Here is a 21,518-nt window from a genome sequence, read left to right as displayed (position 1 = left end):
TTCACAAAAAGTCTAAAAGACTTTTGACAAATCTCAAGGAAAAGCTTTTTTTGTTTATGTTTAAAATGATTGCTTTTAAAAAGCACTATAGGCCTTTTTTCCTTTCCTTGCACCACATTAGCCCAGAAAAAGCACATATAATTCTCTCAGGCAATGTAAAAATGCCAAATTCTTGCCACAGCACTTTATATGCAACAGTGGAAGGGTGGCCGATCCCTCGCACGATTTTTAAAATAACAAATAATAATTTTAAACAGCTTACCTAAGTATTTTTTGAAAGAAACTCTATCTGTACTTGACTTACCATTAGTACAAAACAGATTCACATGAAGACTTTTTTAGGCAAAATCTTATTTCATTTGGGAGAAAGAAAATTAACTTATAGGCAACAACGCAAAAACCTTATTGAGCAGACCAGGCTATTCAGATATGAAATAGAAAAAGATAGGATTGAGCAATGAATACCACAAAAATTGCTAAAAGGTGGCCAAGGGAGTGTAAGGCAAAGAATGACCTTCACCTCCATCACAGCAGCTCCTCTAAAGGCCCCAAATTCCTCAAACTGTGCTGTAAAGAGTCCCTCTTTGTAAGGGACTAAGCACATCAGCCTTGGATTCAGCATCAGTAAGTGTAGAAAATCAGACCAGTTTATATCAAAACTGGTACAAGATGAGAAAACAAATATGCAGAAGCTGGTGCTTATCAAACTACTGGGCCAAGGAGGCCCAGCCCAAATGCACAAGATAAGTCTACAGGATTTTCTCCTTTCATCTCACCAGCCTTTGGCTCTGGCTTAAGATGATGGTGTAGAGCAGCTGGGATAGAAAGGATTGCCATGGAATACACCTTGTCCTCTAAATTCTAAAACATTGTCTGAAAGACAAGATTTAATCATAGTTTCTTTGCTCGTATCCTCATTAACCATCTGATGGATGAACTGATAGTGAGCACAGTTCTCAAAAGGAGAGGCAACTTTAAAAAGTCTTGATATTAAAACTCATACACACCTGTAACATGATGAATAAACAAAAATGTAATTTATTTTCAAATATCTCTATATTCTTCTTTCAGAAATGCATTAATGCACCTGAAAATAATTTAAAGAAATCCTATCCTTCATGCTCACACTAGCAATGGTTTCACTCAGTATCACTGGCTGAATAAGTATATTATTAATCTGAGCTCCCATGCTGCTGTGTCTTGAAATAGGCCTATTCAGAAGTTAAAAAGATCAACAAAAACAGTAGCTGTTTCTAATATCCAAAGGAGGAGAAGGGGGGGGGAAAGATTTTCATTTTGGCAAGTGTTCAGTGGGCAAAAGATTCAGTCCATAAATCATAATACTGGACTGCATTAATTTTTTTCCACACTAATCACATGCATACAAAACGTTAACTGTATCTCGTATGCACAACAAAAAACATACTGCGTGAAGAGTTTCAGATTTTCCCCTCGAAACCCTCTCTTGGCCGTTGCAGTCACAGAGACCAGCGAGATTTCAGGAATTCACAAGTCACAGTAATATAATCTTACTTGAAAAATGTAAGAATGTGAAAAATGATAGTCCTGTTTTTTGGCATAAGCAACACTGTTTCTTATTCTGATTAGTTTGAGGGCACACGAGCTACTTATATTTCTAACATAAAATATAAAGAGCTGCATAAAAATAAATTTACCAAGAATGAGCCAATATACATCTCTGGTGTAAATCTGTTGCAGTCAATGGATTTATGCCAAGGCTGATTTTGGGCCCACTAAGCTTGAAAGTGTTACAAAACCTGACCTTGGCATGGTGATAACACAACACAGCTTTTCCAAATATCATCTAAAACAATGGCAGAAATATCCGATGTGAAAGCCTATTCTAATTCCCTAACACATACAGGAACATAACAATAATCTCTAAGGTCCCTTCCAACACAAACTATTCTATGGTTCTATAAAACATTCATTTTCTTATCAGAAAATTCAGACACGTTAATTTCTGCGGGTAGATGAAATACCTTATTTTTCCAAATGATAAACATGTGCCAATATCAAATAAAGCAAAGATAGTGCGCAAGCTGCTTATAGAAACCCTTCAACAAATGCAGGGTAAGCAGAGGAGGCCAAATTCTCATCCCATTTGCATTTATGTAAATCCTGAATAAAACTGTTTACTTTAATGGAGTTATTCTCGGCTAAACACAAGATCAAAATCTTGAATAATATTCTCAGTTTTTACCAAAACAATGAAAACTTTATTCTCATATTGCCTTGACTTTTGCATCTATTTTATTTTAAGGAATGAACACACAGCATTTAATTTCTTTGGCTTCAAGAAAGCAAAATACGAAAATAATTACTTCCTGTACAGTTATAAAATATGGATTATTTATCCAAACAGACCATAATGAGTTCTGCATTGGTACACATATTTACCTGGGAAACCAGGATATGCTCAGGTAAATATGTATCCAGGCAATTAAAAAAAAATTATGTACCACACAGCCAAGGTTGGGGGGAAGATGTATTTATACTTTTAACACACACATAATTGACTCATTCAAACCACAACATGAGTGCTTTGCTATAATTAGTATTCTAACAAACTGTCTTATTTGACTGTCCCAGAATTGCCATTAATATGCAATAAGCCTCGATCCCTTAATTTCCGGAGCTGAAGGCCTTGTTGAGTCATTACCGCCGCCGTGTTACATGATGAAGGGGGATTTCAGGAAGCCAGACCAAAGAAACGATCCATCTCCGAGCACCCAAGCATTTATCATTCCAGAAAAGCCATTTTCAGCTACGCAGCCTCAAGTCAGGAGGTTTTTCACCTTTCGCTGCAGTGGAAGTACGGGGGAGGTTTACAGCATATCTACTGCCCATGACTCCAGAAGAATATAAATGATATAAAGGCTGCAATACCTTTTCACATAGGAGGTTATTACACGGCAACAGTGGAGATACGGCAAGAATTTCCCAGCATCTCCCTTCTCAAAGCCTCCGCTACATTCAGTGCCAGTCACAGAATCTGGGGCAGCAGCAGATCCAAAGTACTCACTGCCTTTCCGTAACTTTTTTAATGATTAAAATTAGCCCACGTTACAAAATATTTTGGTCTGGATTATCCTGAGAACAGCAAACAATCCAAATTACTTAGCTTCTTAAAGAAAAACACGCTAAACCGGCAAACAATATTTGAGACATTGGAGCTTGAATAATTTTTAATTTTAGCCAAATTTTGAACGCCTGAAAGTGAAGTTTAAATAACGGAAGTGTTGAAATGACTTCAACTATAGCAGCGCAAATAGCTCTGTTAATAATTAGGAGTTTATGAAAAATAAGTGTATTTTACAATTTTTCACATTACAAAGAAGGTAGTATATACAGTAACTGTATTTTAAGGTCTAAGAAGAAATGGCTGGGGAATAATATTTTAAAATGTAATCACTGGTTTAATGACTTTATGAAGTTAAGTTTCTTGGCAGGATGAACTCAAGTATGTTAACAGTCACCTTACGGCTATTTTCTTTTTGCAACTTCTGCAAATTATAGATTTGTTGAAAGGAGTATTCATTCTCCTGTGACAGAAGCACAGTTACTTCAATGGTACTGTCTGCCTTTTTCTTTCATGATTATTTTTTCTTCCACTACCTCCAAAGTCAACAATCACCGATACTTCTACAAAAACGTCTTGACGGACACACAGACAAAAAAGCTGGAAAACAAACATACCGTGTTGTGACATAATCCTTCCAGTTAAACTGCAGGACGGAGTCGAAATGGTAATGTTTGCATGCCTTGAAACTGCTGGGAGCCAAGAATAATGCCTCAGAAGCTATGATTTTGTTTTCATTATAGAGGAAAATTAGATCATAGTTCACCTGGCCAATTTTTTTTCTGAGGCAGGAAGGTTGTTTTGTTATTAAATATGCAGAAAAATGTCCTGGTTTTTCATCTTTTCTGGATGAAAAGTATGCGACTATAAAAATACCAAAAGAATATTCTGAATTTAGATATACTGCTGTAAATGTATTCTAAACAAAGCATCTGAATACTTTTTTGAAAGCAATTAAACTTTGCTTTTCACTTAAATCTTTCCACATTATATCTCACATACTACTAATTCTGACACCTGAGCTTCAAATCCCAACATACATGGGAAAAACAGAGTTTGTTTCTACTAATCAGCACAAGAATGTGCTGTACACAGTGAGCACATCCTGGAAGGAGAATTACATTATAGAATCTATTAGAGCACTGAAATACGTAATGATTTAGGATGACTACACAAGGGTTAAACGGCATGACTAAATTGTCACAAGCTGTCTACAACATCAAACTTCCATCTGCAGACTGAAAGACAATTTTCTTGTTATTAGGTGTCTGTTTTCAAACTTAAGTATTTTTTACCGAAGACTATTTAATGTACCACCAGGTGATTATGTGTGACCTTGAGAAGATAGAGCTCTCTGTCCCAATTTGAAGTTTTAGAGAAGCACCTTCTTGCTTGAAATACAGTGAATTTGAGTTCACACAGATCACGAGAATAAGAAAACATCAGTTTGCACCCCATGGTCCCTGTTTTTTAGTGAGAACTTGCTTTCAATTACATAATTTGCCATATTTTTTTCTTAAAAATACATAAATAAATAAAAAATTACTCTTAGTCTCTGAAGCAAGATCGACGGCTTCGTGTTGTCTTTGAGCAGGTGGCAACAGCTTTTGGTTTCCACAGTTCATCCAGCCCAAAGAGCAGGATCTGGATGCACAGAGTCTGCAGCCAGTTACTAGTAGCTGGAGAAGAACTACCCCAAGAGTATCCCCAGCAATTAGCAGGTTACACAAGGTCCCTTTACCTTTGAAAGCAGAAAGAGCATGTCTACAGGTCCAATACACAACGATGGCTTTGACATCAAAGCAGCTGATATAAATTGAAGGAGAAAACAGCTCCTTCCTCAGCTGCCTTCAGACTGAGTTTGTGTGAAAGCCAGTCCTACGAACTTCAATAAACAGATCTACATCTCAGCACGTTTTTGAACCATACCACGTTTATCAAAGACCCCTACAAATTAGTACGATGATGAAAAGATATCTTGTTATCATTCCCATTGGTTCAAATTCAACATTTAATATAATTTTGGACGCTATCATCTCTCTTCATTCTACTGACAACCCACATACATCTTTTTTTATAGAAAAGGTTGCAGAGTTATTTTTGGTTTTGATTTTTCTTTGTTAGCAACAGGGTCAGTATAATCCAAATAGAAGAAATGCAAAAAAAAGAAGAAAGCACATACCTATAGGGAGCGAAAATAGCAAGAGCAGCACACCCTGCAGCTTGCTTGAGCTGATATTCTTAATCTTACCAACCAGATCCTTCTAAACATATAAAAGAAAGGAAAAAAAAAGCCAAAAATGTACACAGCCTTTAGAAAATGACACGGACTCAGCCTGTGTAGTGGAATGGGCTAACAGGTAAATGCACTGAGCTCCTGGAGCTCACCTCTGGTATACCTATCATTTCAACCTGCTGGAAATCATAGAATCATTTTGGTTGGAAGAGACCCTTAAAATTGTCACCTCCAATCATACACCAATGTCTTAAAATTGAATATTAAACAACTCTGAGTTAAAGCACGGACACTTCTCAAGGAAATGTGTGAACACAACATCAGGAGAGGCTGGACTGTATTCAGCCACCCAGGACAGCTTCAGGCTGTACCCTACAATGCATCTCAGAGCAGCAGATTCCCAAAACACAGTGGCACACGGGGTTATTCTGCCACAGATGTGGACACCAGATTTATGTCCATCCGATCCTCAAGTTCATCAAGCTCCTGCTGGATTGAAGCCATTTGTCAGCCATCCTCCCATTTCATATTATCAACCAAGTTTTTGCTCATACCTGTATTACCCATCCAGGTTGCTGATGAAGACATAGAACCTCATTACTCTTTACTAATGTCTATAAGAACTAATTGTTGCTCCATACGAGAAGGGAAGGGGGAAAATAGGTGAAAACCTTTTCTCCTGTGTAGAATAATTCCATTTTCACAGTGGATTCTGCATGTTGTTCAGCTCGTTGGATGTGGTGTAGCAACTCCTGCAGTTCAGTAGGCGTGGCAGTCCCACCACGAACTGGGATTAAGGAAAGTTGGATCCCTGTCCTCCCTGTTTTTGATATTTAGAAGGCATAAACCATAGCTGAGACTCACATTTGTTGACACTCTGATCCATTCTTGTTTAAATTATGAACAGGTAAAAATGTTAGAAAAATGGCACCTTATTTCCAAAGCCCAGGCTCTGCTGCTGAAAGTGAAGATTTACATCTTTTAGACACTGAATGATTTTTTTAAATTATATTGAGTAGGTCAAATACAGAAAACAAATTTACAAGTAAATGACAAAATTAATACTGCTATTTTACAAAAAAAACTACCTTTAAAAGAAAGTCTGCTTTGTTAATGTGTTCTTTATCAATAACTTAAGCTCAGCTTCTTAAATTAGAGCTTGCTCTTGCATTTTCTGTCACACAGGGAAAATAATTTAACCCAGTTATGACTAATAACTACATTTTAACTTAAGCTTCAGGCACAACTTTTTCCTATTTTTCCTTCTTTCAATTTTAATTCCAAAAGCAACATTTTGGATCAACACTTTGTACCTGTAGGGAGGTTCTCCTCCCCCTCTACTCTGCCCTGGTGAGGACGCATCTGGAGTTACTGTGTCTAGTTCTGGGTTCCCCAGCTAAGAAGGACAAGGAATTACTGGAGGGAGTCCAGCAGCAGGATATAAAGATGATGAGGGGACTGGAGCATCTTTCTGATGAGAAAAGACTGAGAGAGCTGGGTCTGTTCAGCCTGGAGAAGAGAAGCTGAGAGGGGATCTCATCAATGTTTATAAATATCTCAAGGTGGGTGTCAAGAGGATGGATCAGACTCCTTTCAGTGATGCCCAATGACAGGATGAGGGGCAACGGGCACAGACTGAAGCACAGGAGGTTCCATCTGAACATGAGGAGAAACTTCTTTACTCTGAGGTGCCAGAGCCCTGGAACAGGCTGCCCAGAGAGGTTGTGGAGTCTCCTTCTCTGGAGACATTCAAACCCACCTGGACACATTCCTGTGTGATCTGCTCTGGTGAACCTGCTTTAGCAGGTGGGTCGGACTGGTTGATCTCCAGAGGTCCCTTCCAACTCCAACCACTCTGTGATTCTGTGATTCTTCTACTCTCCATGAAATAAAAGAAATCCCACTGCACACCTGCGATTTATTGCACGTAATACTGACCAAAGTGAAATTATACCGACAATGTTAAAACTATGAAGTCTCTAAGTGCATAAAAGTATTCAGGCTCTTTGAATTCAGTTTTGTTTTAGTCAAATTATTCAGTGACTTCACAGACTTTGTTAATTCAAGAACTGGTGAGAGACCTGCACTGCTGATGCTCTCTCCCACTGCTGGTGATGATAAAAGCACCAAGAAAACAAACTTGGAAACTTCTACTCTAGTTATTGTTATTACAAGTAAGAAAAATAAGCAAACAATGGATTAGTGTTCTCTAGAATGAGCCAGAGACTGTGAAAAAAAGCTTTGTGAAGTGTGAACTTTGTAGATACGAAAGACTCATTAGCCAATACGAAAACAAAAAATTCCCATGGCCAAAAGCGCTCCAACCGCTGCACACATTTCTCTGTTTCTGAAGAAGGTGAGAGTATTGACTGTCCATGTCCTAGGGTCGTCTGGATGTTCTAGATGCTGAGGTAAATGGTGCCATCCCACTGTAGAACACCGGGAGCAAATTTTCCTTGTATCTTAACTAAATAAATGCTGGATTTTTGGAGAAAATTATAATAAAATTAACTTGATTTTGATTGAAACATTCACAATGAGCTGTTTCATTTTTACAGCAGTACTACTGTAGCCATTCCCAGCTGAGAATCTCAACTTTATTACTACCATCTAAGTTACATCCTTTGAATGCCTTTTTGGTACTAAAAGTTACTTTAAAAAATAAGAACGTGCAATCTTTTCAGCAATAAATGCATTCACTTTTGCTTTAGTAAAACAAATAAAAAATAACTAAAATTTTCCCTTCTTAAGAACTGAAGATAATATTGGTTGCAGATATTTAGTCTATTGACTGAGATTTATTTCCTCTCCATCAATTATTTCTATTTCTTTTCTTTCTCCAATATTACTACGGCATGGAAACCAGCAGAGGTTCCATTACACCACAGCTTTCTGTCCTTCGGTTATAAATCCCAGAAGAAACCACCATTCAGGATTATTGTTTTGCATTTTCCAATGCTGCAAGCAGAAAAGAACTTGTTCTTTGTTGATTGAGAGACCATCTAATACAAACAGGATTCTTTCTCCCATTGCCATGGAGAGGAACATTTGTTTTAATCATGCACCCATACATTGCTCACACAAGAAAATAATCATTGCCTTATATTAGTTTCACCAGAACACTAAATAAATACTCTTCCTTTCCATATGACAGCAAATTGGAATCAGGCTTCACTTGTCATAGGGAAAATAAGACACATATTTACCTACTCAAAGCGCAGAGATAAAGTGGCTTTTAGAGCAAGCCTCAGGCTAATGAAAGAACTGCAAAGCAAGTGTTACTATGAAGAACGAGGCAACCATCAGTGCACTGAATATAGAGGTGACAAAACCTTGATCCTCTGGCTGATCTGATTCCAAAGTCTTTAAAAAAAAACCTTCAAACACCTCAATATGAAGGACAAATACATACTTTACAAAAATAAGCCCCACAAAGCAAGATATTGCTTTGAAAATTTAGATTAGGAGAAGAAAAAAGGGATTGAGGTTCAATCAAAAATACAAAATGGGAACATTTTCCATTAGAAAGCTCTACAATTATTCATAGGTCTGAAGAGATATGCCACTTGGAAATAGTAAGCCAGTGGTGGAAGAGTCTGTAAGTTAAAAGATTTTACTGAAATTAATCACATGATTGGTTTTTCTTCTTATTTTTTATTCTTATCTGCTCAAATGTACATGTCGACCAAGCAGGAGCTTGTCAGTTTGCATGGCAACTACAACTAAATGCTACAGGATTGTTCAGATTAAACACTGAGACACAAACTACGTGTGAATGACTGCTGGCTGAAATGGTTTTGGAAGGCAGACAGGTAATCTGGGTGTCTTGGCTTAAGGTATTAATAAATCAATTATAATTGACTTCAGTAAGGCATCTGACACAGTCTCCCACAGCATCCTTACAGCTAAACTGAGGGAGTGCGGTCTGGATGATGGGGTAGTGAGGTGGACTGTGAACTGGCTGAAGGGAAGAAGCCAGAGAGTCGTGGTCAATGGGGTGGAGTCCAGTTGGAGGCCTGGATCTAGTGGAGTGCCTCAGGGGTCAATACTGGGACCAGTACTATTCAATATATTCATCAATGATTTGGGTGAGGGAATAGAGTGCACTATCAGCAAGTTTGCTGATGACACCAAGCTGGGAGGAGTGGCTGACATGCCAGAGGCTGTGCTGCCATCCAGAGACCTGGACAGGTTGGAGAGTTGGGTGGGGAAAAATTTAATGAAATATAACAAGGGAAAGTGTAGAGTCTTACATCTGGGCAGGAACAACCCCAGGTTCCAGTATAAGTTGGGGAATGACCTATTAGAGAGCAGTGTAGGGGAAAGGGACCTGGGGGTCCTGGTGGACAACAGGATGACCATGAGCCAGCACTGTGCCCTTGTGGCCAGGAAGGCCAATGGTACCTGGGGTGGGTTAGAAGGGGGGTGGTCAGTAGGTCAGAGAGGTTCTCCTGCCCCTCTACTCTGCCCTGGGGAGACCACACCTGGAATATTGTGTCCAGTTCTGGCCCCTCAGTTCCAGAAGGACAGGGAACTGCTGGAGAGAGTCCAGCGCAGGGCAACAAAGATGATGAAGGGAGTGGAGCATCTCCCGTGTGAGGAAAGGCTGAGGGAGCTGGGGCTCTTTAGCTTGGAGGAGACTGAGGGGTGACCTCATTAATGTTTATAAATATATAAAGGGTGAGTGCCACGAGGATGGAGCCAGGCTCTTCTCAGTGTCAACCAATGGTAGAACAAGGGGTAAAGGGTTCAAACTGGAACACAAGAGGTTCCACTTAAATTTGAGAAGAAACTTCTTCTCAGAGGGTGACAGACACTGAACAGGCTGCCCAGGGGGGTTGTGGAGTCTCCTACTCTGCAGACATTCAAACCCGCCTGGACACCTTCCCGTGTAACCTCATCTGGGTGTTCCTGCTCCGGCAGGGGGATTGGACTGGATGATCTTTCGAGGTCCCTTCCAATCCCTGACATTCTTGTGACTCTGTGAATTTATTAATTAATAAATTTACACTGCCTGCAGAATTTTGACAGACAAAGGTCATCTTATAAATGTAGCCAACTTATCAGTAGAAAAATAAAACACTGGAAGGAAAAAAAGGTGAAAAACATTTAGTATTAATGCTTTTTCAAACATAATATATGGATGGATTGTAAATTACAACACCAGAGAAAGTCTCAGTCTGTTCTGTCATCATTAATCTTGGGGAAAACCATTTGTCATTGGGGACAAGGTATACTTGGAATGTAATAAACAAGGGAGTTCTATGAAGTTTTCTTTTCTATCAAGAAATCTCTCTCCAGTTCATTTCAAAATGTCTTCAAAATCCCTAATCTATAGCAACTTTCTTCAAAGAATCTTCTGATGCAAGTTAAAAATAGAGGGAAATTTATGAAAACAATAGTCACAGTCCAAGGTAGATCCATTTTCTAGTAAAAATAAGAGGAAAAAATGTCCTAATTTTTGTATGCAGTGTTGGTTTTCTGTATTGTGTTTTTATTTATATGAACTATAATTCTCAGTTATTCAACAAATACAAGGTAAATTGTATAGATGATAGCATGAAGATGAGAAATTTTTCCTTGGGAAGATGAAAGGAAGATAAAAGGAGGGAGGGCTCACTCAGAGAAAGAAAAGAAAGCAACACGAAGGAGCATAAATGTAAAAGCTCAACAACAGATATTTGTGTCTGAAAAATGGTACTGATTTCCTAACTCTTATTTAATGTTCATTCTTTAATTAGCATTCATTTCCCAAGGACATAAGTTTGAAAAGGCTGTTTCATATTACTTTAGCACAAAGAGAAAGAATCACTTTTATGCCCTGAAAAGGCTGGGGGAAAAAAATAAACATGCCTTTTGAACATAATTTCTTCTTTATTGCTACTGCAAAGTTATGAAATGAAATCTATTATTTCATTACAGTGGATCAAGCAACAGGAAGAGAAGGGAGTGTTTGAGTCACAACATCTCTGTAAGGATAAATTACTACACTTCCTCTTGCTAAAAGCCAGTTTTAATGGACTGAAACTGCGCAAATGGTTAAAATCAAAGTACCGGGAGGTAGGAAGATCTTCTTGGTCACATGAAAAAGCCATAAGATGTACTCTGAAATCTTAAAAGAAGTATTAGTAACAATAGGGGGAAAAAAGTAGCAACGTTTCTGCCAGAACTTCAATAGTATGAAAATTATTACATTTATTCAGATTCTCTCCAGAATTTGAAGATAGTTTAAAAACGATACAATAGCTTCTGGGCCTGCTTTGTTTTATGCTTTGCACTGGAGACGCTGAGATAATGTATTATGAAAACTTCAAAATTTATTTGCTATTACTACCAAACTTTTATTAGCCATAAGGGATTTTCCTTAGCTGTGCTTCAGTAATGTTTACTAGATCCTTCCAATTGAATGCAACTGTTGGAAAAGTTAAAGCATTTTATTTCTTAAGTATGTCCTTGGCATAAAAAAATGGGAGGGATTTAAACTATAATGAAAAGATAGGCTGAATTCTAAAATGATGGAATAGATAACTTGGGAACTGGTATAAAGTCCACAATTGGGATATGAATGTGCAAATGTTGTGATCTTTTATTTAATTTAAATTCACTTTAACTTGTGTGGAGATGCTCTGAAACAACCTTTAATGGAAAGAGTATATTTTCTCCAAACTAGAATACGCTAAAATATGAGGGCACTTCACAGATAATTTGAACAACAATGGAAAATCTATTTGAATTCGTTCAGGGAAGTTACTCCTAAACCTAAGAGCAGTATAGGAGAAAGCATTTCTTTGGAAAAGCCATCTGGACGCAACAGAAACCGATTTTCTAGGCCCATTAGAGACTGGACTGACCTCTCAAGACTGCAGGATGGATGACATGAAGGGGATGGGTATAAGCCAGGAAGTTTTTTGAAGAAAAATGCAGAGAGGTTTTGACAGCAATAAAGGAAACATGATAGAAAAAGCTGCTTGCAGAAATTTCCTATATCAAAGATTTTTATGGTGTCGTACTAGTAATTTAGTCTACAGTCTACTTCTAAACTTATAACACAGTCTACAAAAGCACTCATAAATAAAACCTTGTGGTATCTCAAAGAACTCCACAATTTTTGTGTTTTTTTAAGAGGTCTGATCTTCAACAGAAAATTTTAGGAGGCTACTTGTCCCTAACACATCTACGGAACCGAGACTTCACCTGCTGAATGTAGGAAACCAAGAAAATATGCTATGAATCTCACCATTCACAGTGTATTTCTTATTCTTCTCTTGAAACCGAAGTTATTGGCTACCATTAGACTTCAACTGGCTATGAGGACATTTGGTCAAATTCGGTGAATTCATAAATATTTTAGCTACCAGTGACTCACAATTCAAACATGCACATTCTCAAAATGGTTATGAACCAGAAAGGCTTTGGCAGACAGTCAGCTGAGAGTCAATCCAATAAACTATCAACTGAATGAGCAAGAAATCTGATAAAATAGAGGAAACGAGATTCATGTCAAGGGACGCAAGTACTTGGGCTCTTGCAAAATCCTCTGGAAATGGGCAACAGGTCCAAGCTGTGGACCTATATTCATCCATTAGGAGAGGACAAATAATTTCCTCTGTCCTGAGGAGTTCTTTGCTTTGGGAATTCAACTGTACAATCTTAAAATTAAATGCAGCTCCTCTAAAACTGCTCACATGTTAAGTTACTAAGGCTGAGCACAAAGCCAGGATTTCCATTACTGGTACCATAGGAGTTAGAAGATAATGTCAGTGACGCCAGTGGGGAGGAGGAAAACTGGTGTTTCCACAATTTATCCTTTGGGAGCCCAAAGTTTTAGCACTACAGCTTCGATTTCAAGAGACACTGAAACATCACCAAAATCTTGGAGAGGAGGGGCTCAGCTCAAAAAAGTGACTATGAAAAGAACAATCTTTGTTTTCTCCAGGAAAACCATGGTGTAGACTGGCATCTGAGCACAGTGATTCTGACTACGGGAAAGGCTGAGCACAGTCACCAGGATTTGGAACGTTCAGCTCCTAAAAATGATTTCTTCATGAGGAGACCTTGATATTTCTCCACGAGCATGCAGTCTAAGGGGTCTGCAAAAGGGTATGTATTTCTCTAATTATTAGAGGTATTCTCTGCAGTGTGTATAGAAATATGGGGAAGTCTATTTCTATGAACACTACAGCATAAGGCTAAATTGCAATTGACGAAGTCCTAACAAAAAAAAGCATCCCAAAAACCCAACAAAAAGGCATCAAACCACAAAAGGAAAAGTACCTTCAGTCCTCAGAAACAGTGGAGCACTTCCATTTTTATCATGCATTTATAAGAAAGTGATCTCAAATATCAGTCACAAACTGATAACCATGTTCACCAAACAAGACGTGAGGAACATTAATATGGGTACCTCAAAGATAAAAATAAATCTGTTTTCTCGGACTGATAGAGTGGATCATGATTTTCTAAAAGACCTAAAAAAGGAGTGATCCAAAGTGATACGTAGACTGGATGAAAAAAAGATCAAGGCTGGGTAAGATTTAAGAAGGAACACTAATTATTGAGGGGATTTAGCACGTAAGGAAAGTAGAGGATACAATTACTAACAATAACAAATAAAACGGTCTCCATTAATACAGATCGCTCCCTTTTGGCATTGAATTCTTTATTTTGGAAAAGCAAGGTTATCTGCATGAATTTTATGTTTTTGTTCCTATGACAATGATATCTGTTTTATAAATAGGTGAAACGAGAACAGAACAACTACCTGCACAGGGCCAAGGACAGGACCAGGAGAAAAAATCCCGTTTGCCTCCATCACCAACCAATTAGCAGCACCCCCTCACTGCTAATGATTCTCCTCTACTGTAATAGAAAACACCGGCAAAGTAATCCAGAAATATATATTTAAACCAAACAAAACGTAAACCTCTTCTGCGGTTTAACTTCAGTTTTTTGTATCTAAACTTGTATGCATTCCTAAGCAAAAAACTATATATATTTCCCAGCATCTAAAGCTGTGAAATGCAGAGGTGATTTAGCAGACATGCAAACCATAAAAACTGTAACAAACACATTTCTCTTCTAATTTAGAGTAAGTAGCCCAGCCTTATATCATATACAATCATAATTCTCAGTGACATTTAAAGCAAAAAGCAACTAAACATTTAAACTAAAAATCTGCAAACCTCCATAAAGCTTTATAAGTAGCATCAGTCATTTTAATATAAAGCTAAGAGACAGTAGCATAAACAATGTCAACACAGTCACTAGTTTGCAGTTTAGAACATGGACCTGCAGTATCATAATAGTAAATCCGTACATTCAGAAAAAAAGCACTTTTCAATCAGTGGCTTTCTGAGGAGGAATAGGATCTGCAGCACAAAGTAAAGACATACCATTAGAGATCAAGAAGTACAGGAATAAAGAACCACCAAGAGTAAAGCTTAATTAGCTTTGCAAGTGAAATGAAGAAGCAAAGCAAAGGAGGCTTCAGAAATAAAACAGAATGAAGAAAGATAAACTGTGCAGGATGAAATAGAGATGGAAAATCTAAACGTGGTTCCAAAACAGAAGAATTTTCACTGAGCATTGAGAAGAACTGAGATTTTGAGCATGGGAGCAAAATACAACAACTCATGGAAGTGGTATATGGAAAGAACTTAAATCTAATGTACTGAATGGAAGTAAAAAGCAAAGATTTTAATGCACTCCAGTCATCAGCACTGGATATCTCAGATGTGAATGAATTATAAACATCGCTGAATGTCTGCTGCCATTAATATTCAATAAATCAGGTAAGTTTTGGGAAGCTAAGGGGATCAAATTATTATCGGCTGCTGACCACAAATACTTGAAGAGCAATTCAAAAGATGATGGATCCAAATTTTTCTTGGTAGTGTTGGATGACATAATGAGGGGTGACAGGCAGAAATTGCCATTCGGAAGGATCACGTAGGTTGTTGGGAAAACCCCTCTCACAGAGCAGCCCTGCAGCAGGTGACAAGAAGGGGCTCTGAAAAATCCTTCCATGGAGCTTCCAGCACCCGAGCTGGGCAAAGCCATGGCAGACCAGACCTATTATAGGACAGTCCTCCCTGGGTGGGTTGGACTAGCTGTCTTCCAGGGTTTGTTTCCCTCCCCTCTATATTTTATATATTCATAGAATCATATTATCACAGAATGTCCTGAGTTGGAAGGACCAACAAGGATCATGGAGTCCAACTCCTGTCCCTGCACAGGACAACCCCACAGTTCACACCATGTGTCTGAGGACATTGTCCAGTCTCTTCTTGAACACTGTCAGGCTTGGGGCCGTGACACCTCCCTGGGGAGCCTGTTCCAGTGTCCAGCACCCTCTGGGTCAAGAACCTCATGTCCAACCTGAACCTCCCCTGGCACATCTTCCTGCCATTCCCTCGGGTTCTGTCACTGGTCACCAGAGAGAAGAGCTCAGTCCTGCCCCTCCTCCTTCCCTTGTATTCTTTCGGAGTTTTTGAGTAAAGGAATTTGTTTACTTCTGTTTGTACAGGTATCATCACAACAGTCACCCTCCCCTCCATTTGGAATAGGGCCCCCTATCAATTTTTACACCAAAATTAAAATTCTTATAAAAAACAGTGTGTTAACAAAGTGGAAGTGCCAAAAGCTGGTCCTGAGGACTTCACCAAGGACAGAGAACACATACGAGCCTCACCACATCTTCGAGATGCTGTTACAACCATCAGCTGAGAAAAGCAGCTCCCAATACCTGTCAATCACAAGGAAAATCCTGCAACAGCACAGATAATGAGGAGTAAAAGAAAGAACATCTGCTCCTTCACACCAGCAGTCCCACTGTGCACTGAACAAGACGTAGAACAAGATTAAATTTGCTGACTCCTTCAGTAAGAACGAATAAATACATAAAAATAATGGGTTCATTCGCAGCAAGTAGTCTAGGCTGATGAATGGCAGTTGTGTGTAAAATGAGTTATTGGGGGTTCTTTTGATAGAACTTGAATGAAAATCAGCTTCTATGATGGTGTAAGTATTCCCAGAGTAGTTTCCTTAACTATTTGCAGCCTTGGTTCATTCAGATAAATAGGCTGTGCTAATGTATGTTTGAGCTTCATTTAGAAAAAAATAGTTATTCATTACAGATGTGAGTATCTCTGCTCTGTGTACTTCACCACATACTGCAACTAATAATAAAATGCAGAGAGGTTGAGCTCATACCTCACAGTTAACTTTATAATTTCATCTAGTTACGGTTTGTCTTCTTAAAGCCCTATAAACTAAATCCTAAAGCCCTAACACAAGTTGTTACCAAATAACTCCAGATTTGAGCCCTTTTTAATGGTTTCATGTAAACGGTGATTTACAGTCCAGAGTTACTATTGTTAATAAACTTAAGGTTGTTGGAGTTTTCAGATACTCTTTAGATATATTTTCCTTTATTATATTTAGATATATTTACCTATATTATTACAATTGTAATAAACCATAGTATAGCAGCTAATGAATACATTTGTTTCACGAGAAGGCAGCACCATAGGGAATGTTTCTGGTTTTTACAGACACTGGCAGTGAAACTGGTGGCAAAGACGGTGGAACTGAGACTGAGGTCCCTCACTCCAGGACAAGTCTCAGATTGTAAATAAACAGACAACACCACAAAATGCATATACAATACTGCCCTTTCCTAATAGTCGCAAAGTGCTTTACAAGGAAACTCAGTAATAGTATGCCCACTTTTTCTAATTTAATAACTGAGACACAGAAATAAAAAATAATTAATCTAAGGTCACATTACATTTTAATGATTCTGGGTCATCACTGCAGCACCTGACCCCTTCCTGAGTATGACCCACTGGAGAATACTTATAACTTTTACCTGCTATTTGTCTTCGGAGACAAACCATACTTCAGCTGTCTCCCTCTGGTCATCATCAATCTAATCAGCAGGATGGCAATCTGGGCAAATCATTCGTTAAAGTATTCTGTGATGTCCATTTTGTGTTGTCCTTTTGGTAAGTTTAGTGACACCTAATGTATTGTCAGTTGATGAGCCTGAATGTTTTATTAAGATATTTAATGTCAGAAACTAGATATAAAAATATAATTTGATATACTAATCTTCCGCCTATCTCACAGTGGATAGAAACATGCATCTGGGTGTTTCCCATTTCTTTAACCTTCAGCCAGCTGTAGAAGTCCAGGCTTGCACAGTAAATGCGAACAAAGAGAGGATCACCAAAAAACAGAATTTGCATGTCCTGTGTCTCCAGGAAATGCATCATCCATCATTATATTGGTTTAAGATGTACACCAGGTTGCTTAGTGAGTTTGCATTTATTCTCTTGAAGACTATATTCAACAAAATCAAAGCAAGGCTAAATGATTTTGTGATGGATGACATTCAGCCCAAACAAAAAGTTGAGTGTGGTAGCAATAACAGGAAATTCTTTGACACACATTATATCCAGACATAGGACAAAACAGTCCTTAGTTTGAAAATCTAGCTTAATTTCAGTGGATTTGTATCCTTAAAAGATCAATGTAATTTGCTAATATCTTTTTATAATGAAAAGGGTTTTTAATTAAGTAGAAAAAGTGTTGTATTCTATCAACTACAGGCTAAAGCAGTGGATATGATCATGTTAGTAACAATATCTGAGATGTAAAATGACAAATCCCTCATATAAATATTAATAAGCAGCTTCTACTAATAGTGTGCATTAGCCATTCAGTGCATACAATGGTATTTCTGGCTTCAATACAGTCTTGCATACATAAGTCCTAGAAATTAAACATATTCATTCTCAAAATTTCCTTTTGCTCCCATTTCCAGTGTGTAAACGCCAAGTATTACAGTAAGTCTATAAATATTACTCTCATTTTCAGGCTTTGCAGTTATGTCAGAAAGAGTTTCCTGCAATCCAGCAACGCCCTTGAACTCACACTGACCTGGTAGAGAGTGAATCCTTTGGGTCTCAGCAGAGCTAATCACTGAAATGATTCCCTGCCCTGGCCTTCCAGTTTGTATTTATTTTCTGCATCTTTATTTCATGCGGGGTGTTATTTCCAGTAGATAGATTCTGCTCTAGTGCAAGGCCACTTTTTGTAACAGTGGTGTAGCCAGCAGTGTGTTGAAATGGCTATTTTATAATTATATGTCATAATTTTAAGTGTGGCGTTCTCCCCGTGCACCTAAACCAGAATAATGATGTGCCACAGCTTAGCTCTCAAGGAAGATAATCTAAACAGTGTTCATATTGATGGGGGAACAGGTACTTAGAGCACTCCCCTTTCTAACAGTTTCACAAAACACCCTGGAAAAGATGAGCACAGCACTAATTATCAGTCAAGCCTAAGCCAGGACTGAGGTTTTTGGCAAGGAAGGGTGGGAAATGGGACCGTGCTCGCACCTCACTTCTTGCTCTTAAAGTTTCTAGCATGATTTCCACAAAACACAAATATTCATTTTCAAAAAGTCATCTGTGTTTTACAGTATTGTTAGAATTTTCTACTATTTCCTCCACACATTTCTTCCAGTAGCAACAATGCTGGCTGGTAAAACACAATCTCTATTCAAAACCGTTCTATACTCCTGCTTTTTGGATAAAATACAAAAAAATCATAGCTATGTGTGACTTGATTTGTATGACAGCTTAATTTTAATATCCTTTCATGTTTATATATATATTTTTAATATACTAAAACTCTTTACCTTTCAAAATGTACTGCTAAGTTTTTAAAAGCAAATTTCTCTATAAATCCCTTTCTCACATATGCTCATTTTTCTGTAATTAGCTTTTCTTTTATCATGTGCTATGCCCAATTTCACACAAATTAAAAATGTTCAATTAAATTAAAAATAAGCAAACTAAGTAATTCATCCAATCTAGAAAGTTGTGTTGTTTTTTTTTTTTTAACTTCACCTTTTCTTGTTTGTTTCTTGTTAAGAGGCTAGAAAAGAGATGTAGAGTAAATGCCAAATACTGTTGAGCTGAGAGCAGCGAGTAGCTGCTTAAGGAGAGAAGCCAGAGAGTGGCAGTCAATGGTGCGGAGTCCAGTTGGAGGCCAGTATCTAGTGCAGCGCCTCAGGGGTCAGTGCTGGGACCTATATTATTCCATATATTCATTAACGATTTAGACGAGGGAATAGAGTGTACTATCAGCAAGTGATGATGACACTAAGCTGGGAGGAGTGGCTGACACGCCAGAGGCTGTGCTGCCATCCAGAGACCTGGACAGGCTGGAGAGTTGGGCGGGGAATAACCTGATGAAATTTAACAAGGGAAGGTTTAGAGTCCTGCATCTGGGCAGGAACAACCCCAAGTTCCAGTATAGGTTGGGAAATTACATATTAGAGAGCAGTGTAGGGGAAAGGGACCTGGGGGTCCTGGTGGACAGCAGGATGACCATGAGCCAGCACTGTGCCCTTGTGGCCAGGAAGGCCAATGGCATCCTGGGGTGTATTAGAAGGAAGGTGGTCAGTAGATCGAGAGAGGTTCTCCTTCCCCTCTACTCTGCCCTGGTGAGACCCCATCTAGAATATTGTGTCCAGTTCTGGGCCCCTCAGTTCCAGAAGGACAAGGAACTGCTGGACAGGGTCCAGCATAGGGCAACAAAGATGATTAAGGGAGTGGAGAATCTCCCTTATGAAGAAAGGCTGAGGGAGCTGGGGCTCTTGAGCTTGGAGGAGACTGAGGGGTGACCTCATTAATGTTTATAAATATATAAAGGGTGAGTGCCACGAGGATGGAGCCAGGCTCTTCTCGGTGGCAAACAATGATAGGAACACAAACTGGAACACAAGAGGTTCCACTTAAATTTGAGAAAAAACTTCTTCTTGGTGAGGGTGACAGACACTGGAACAGGCTGCCCAGGGAGGTTGTGGAGTCTCCTTCCCTGGAGACATTCAAAACCCACCTGGACATGTTGTTGTGCGACCTCACCTAGGCGTTCCTGCTCCATCAGGGAAATTGGACTAGATGATCTTTTGAGGTCCCTTCCAATCCCAAACATACTGTTATAATGTGAGTAGTTCATGACACTAATATTCTCCTTGAACTACAAAATGGTCAAATGCTACTCTGAAAATATAAAGAGGACTGACTCCTACCACATCAAACATGAAAGCAGACAATAGTTTTGGTAATATGGACATGAAGAGTAACTATCAATAGTATTACGTTGAAAAAGTGGCAAGATTTAAGTATGGCCCAAAATGAAGATACAGAGAAAAAGTAGGCAGAAAGACCCAGATTTCAGGGAACATTATAGTGTTAATCAACTCTCACAGAGTAAGAGAGAAAAGATAAGGACCTTGGTTTTGTATTGCTGAATTTCAGTGGATAAAAATGTACTTATAGGGAAACATGCCAAAATACAGTCCTGGGGAAACATAGATGAGTTGAGAGTGGGGAGCGCAACATTCAGAACACCCATGTTAAGATGAAATTGGATCCTTGAAAGCAGATGAGGCTGGGAAGCCTAGTGATGAAAAGGAAATGGGAGAAGAACAGAATTTTGTGGGATGCTCCAAGAAAGTAAGAAAATTCTGTTGAAAGATACCTTGAATTACACAGTGGAGGGAGAGGAAGATTAGAATAATATGGTGTTTCTCCATAGGCTGGAAAAAACCTTCCACTTTAAAATAAGATTTAGAAATGATGTCACCCCTATGAGAAGAACCACCTCATAGTTAGGGGACCAGAGATGAAAAGAGTCTCAAAAATAGGTTTTCCCTCAAAATGTAAGACGGAGAAGAGCCATATTTTCTGTTTCTAATGCTTACTAGTTGTTACTGACACAGTGCACGTCATGATCAGTCGTCCTTTCTCTTTAACAGTTCATGGCCTCAAGTTGCACCAGGGAAGGTTCAGATCAGATATTACGAAAAAATTCTTCATGAAAGGGTTGTGAAGCATTGGAACACGCTCCCCAGGGCAGTAGTGGTCACCATCCCTGGAGGGGGTTAGAATATGTATAGATGAGGTTCTTAGGGACGTGGTTTAGTGCCAGCGTTAGGTTATGGCTGGACTCGATGATCTTAAGGGTCTCTTCCAACCAAAATGACTCCATGATTCAAAGAGTAAGACCATTCATCAGAACATGTATTTCTGAATGGAAACTACGGACCTAGTCCCTTTCTTATGATGTTGTCCTTACCAAAGAGTTATACCAAATACCAAGTCC

General features: G+C 38.7%; 1 protein-coding gene across 13 annotated transcripts in view; it reads right to left on the bottom strand.

Annotated features, from left to right (window-relative positions):
- Window positions 1-21,518, bottom strand: part of SUPT3H (SPT3 homolog, SAGA and STAGA complex component) — a 285,459-nt gene that overhangs the window by 92,094 nt on the left and 171,847 nt on the right. The gene's annotated exons all lie outside the window — the stretch shown is intronic.

This window comes from Streptopelia decaocto, assembly GCF_964273445.1.
Source record: "Streptopelia decaocto genome assembly, chromosome: 3".
Lineage (NCBI taxonomy): Eukaryota > Metazoa > Chordata > Aves > Columbiformes > Columbidae > Streptopelia > Streptopelia decaocto.
This window is presented reverse-complemented; position numbering and strand designations above follow the sequence as displayed.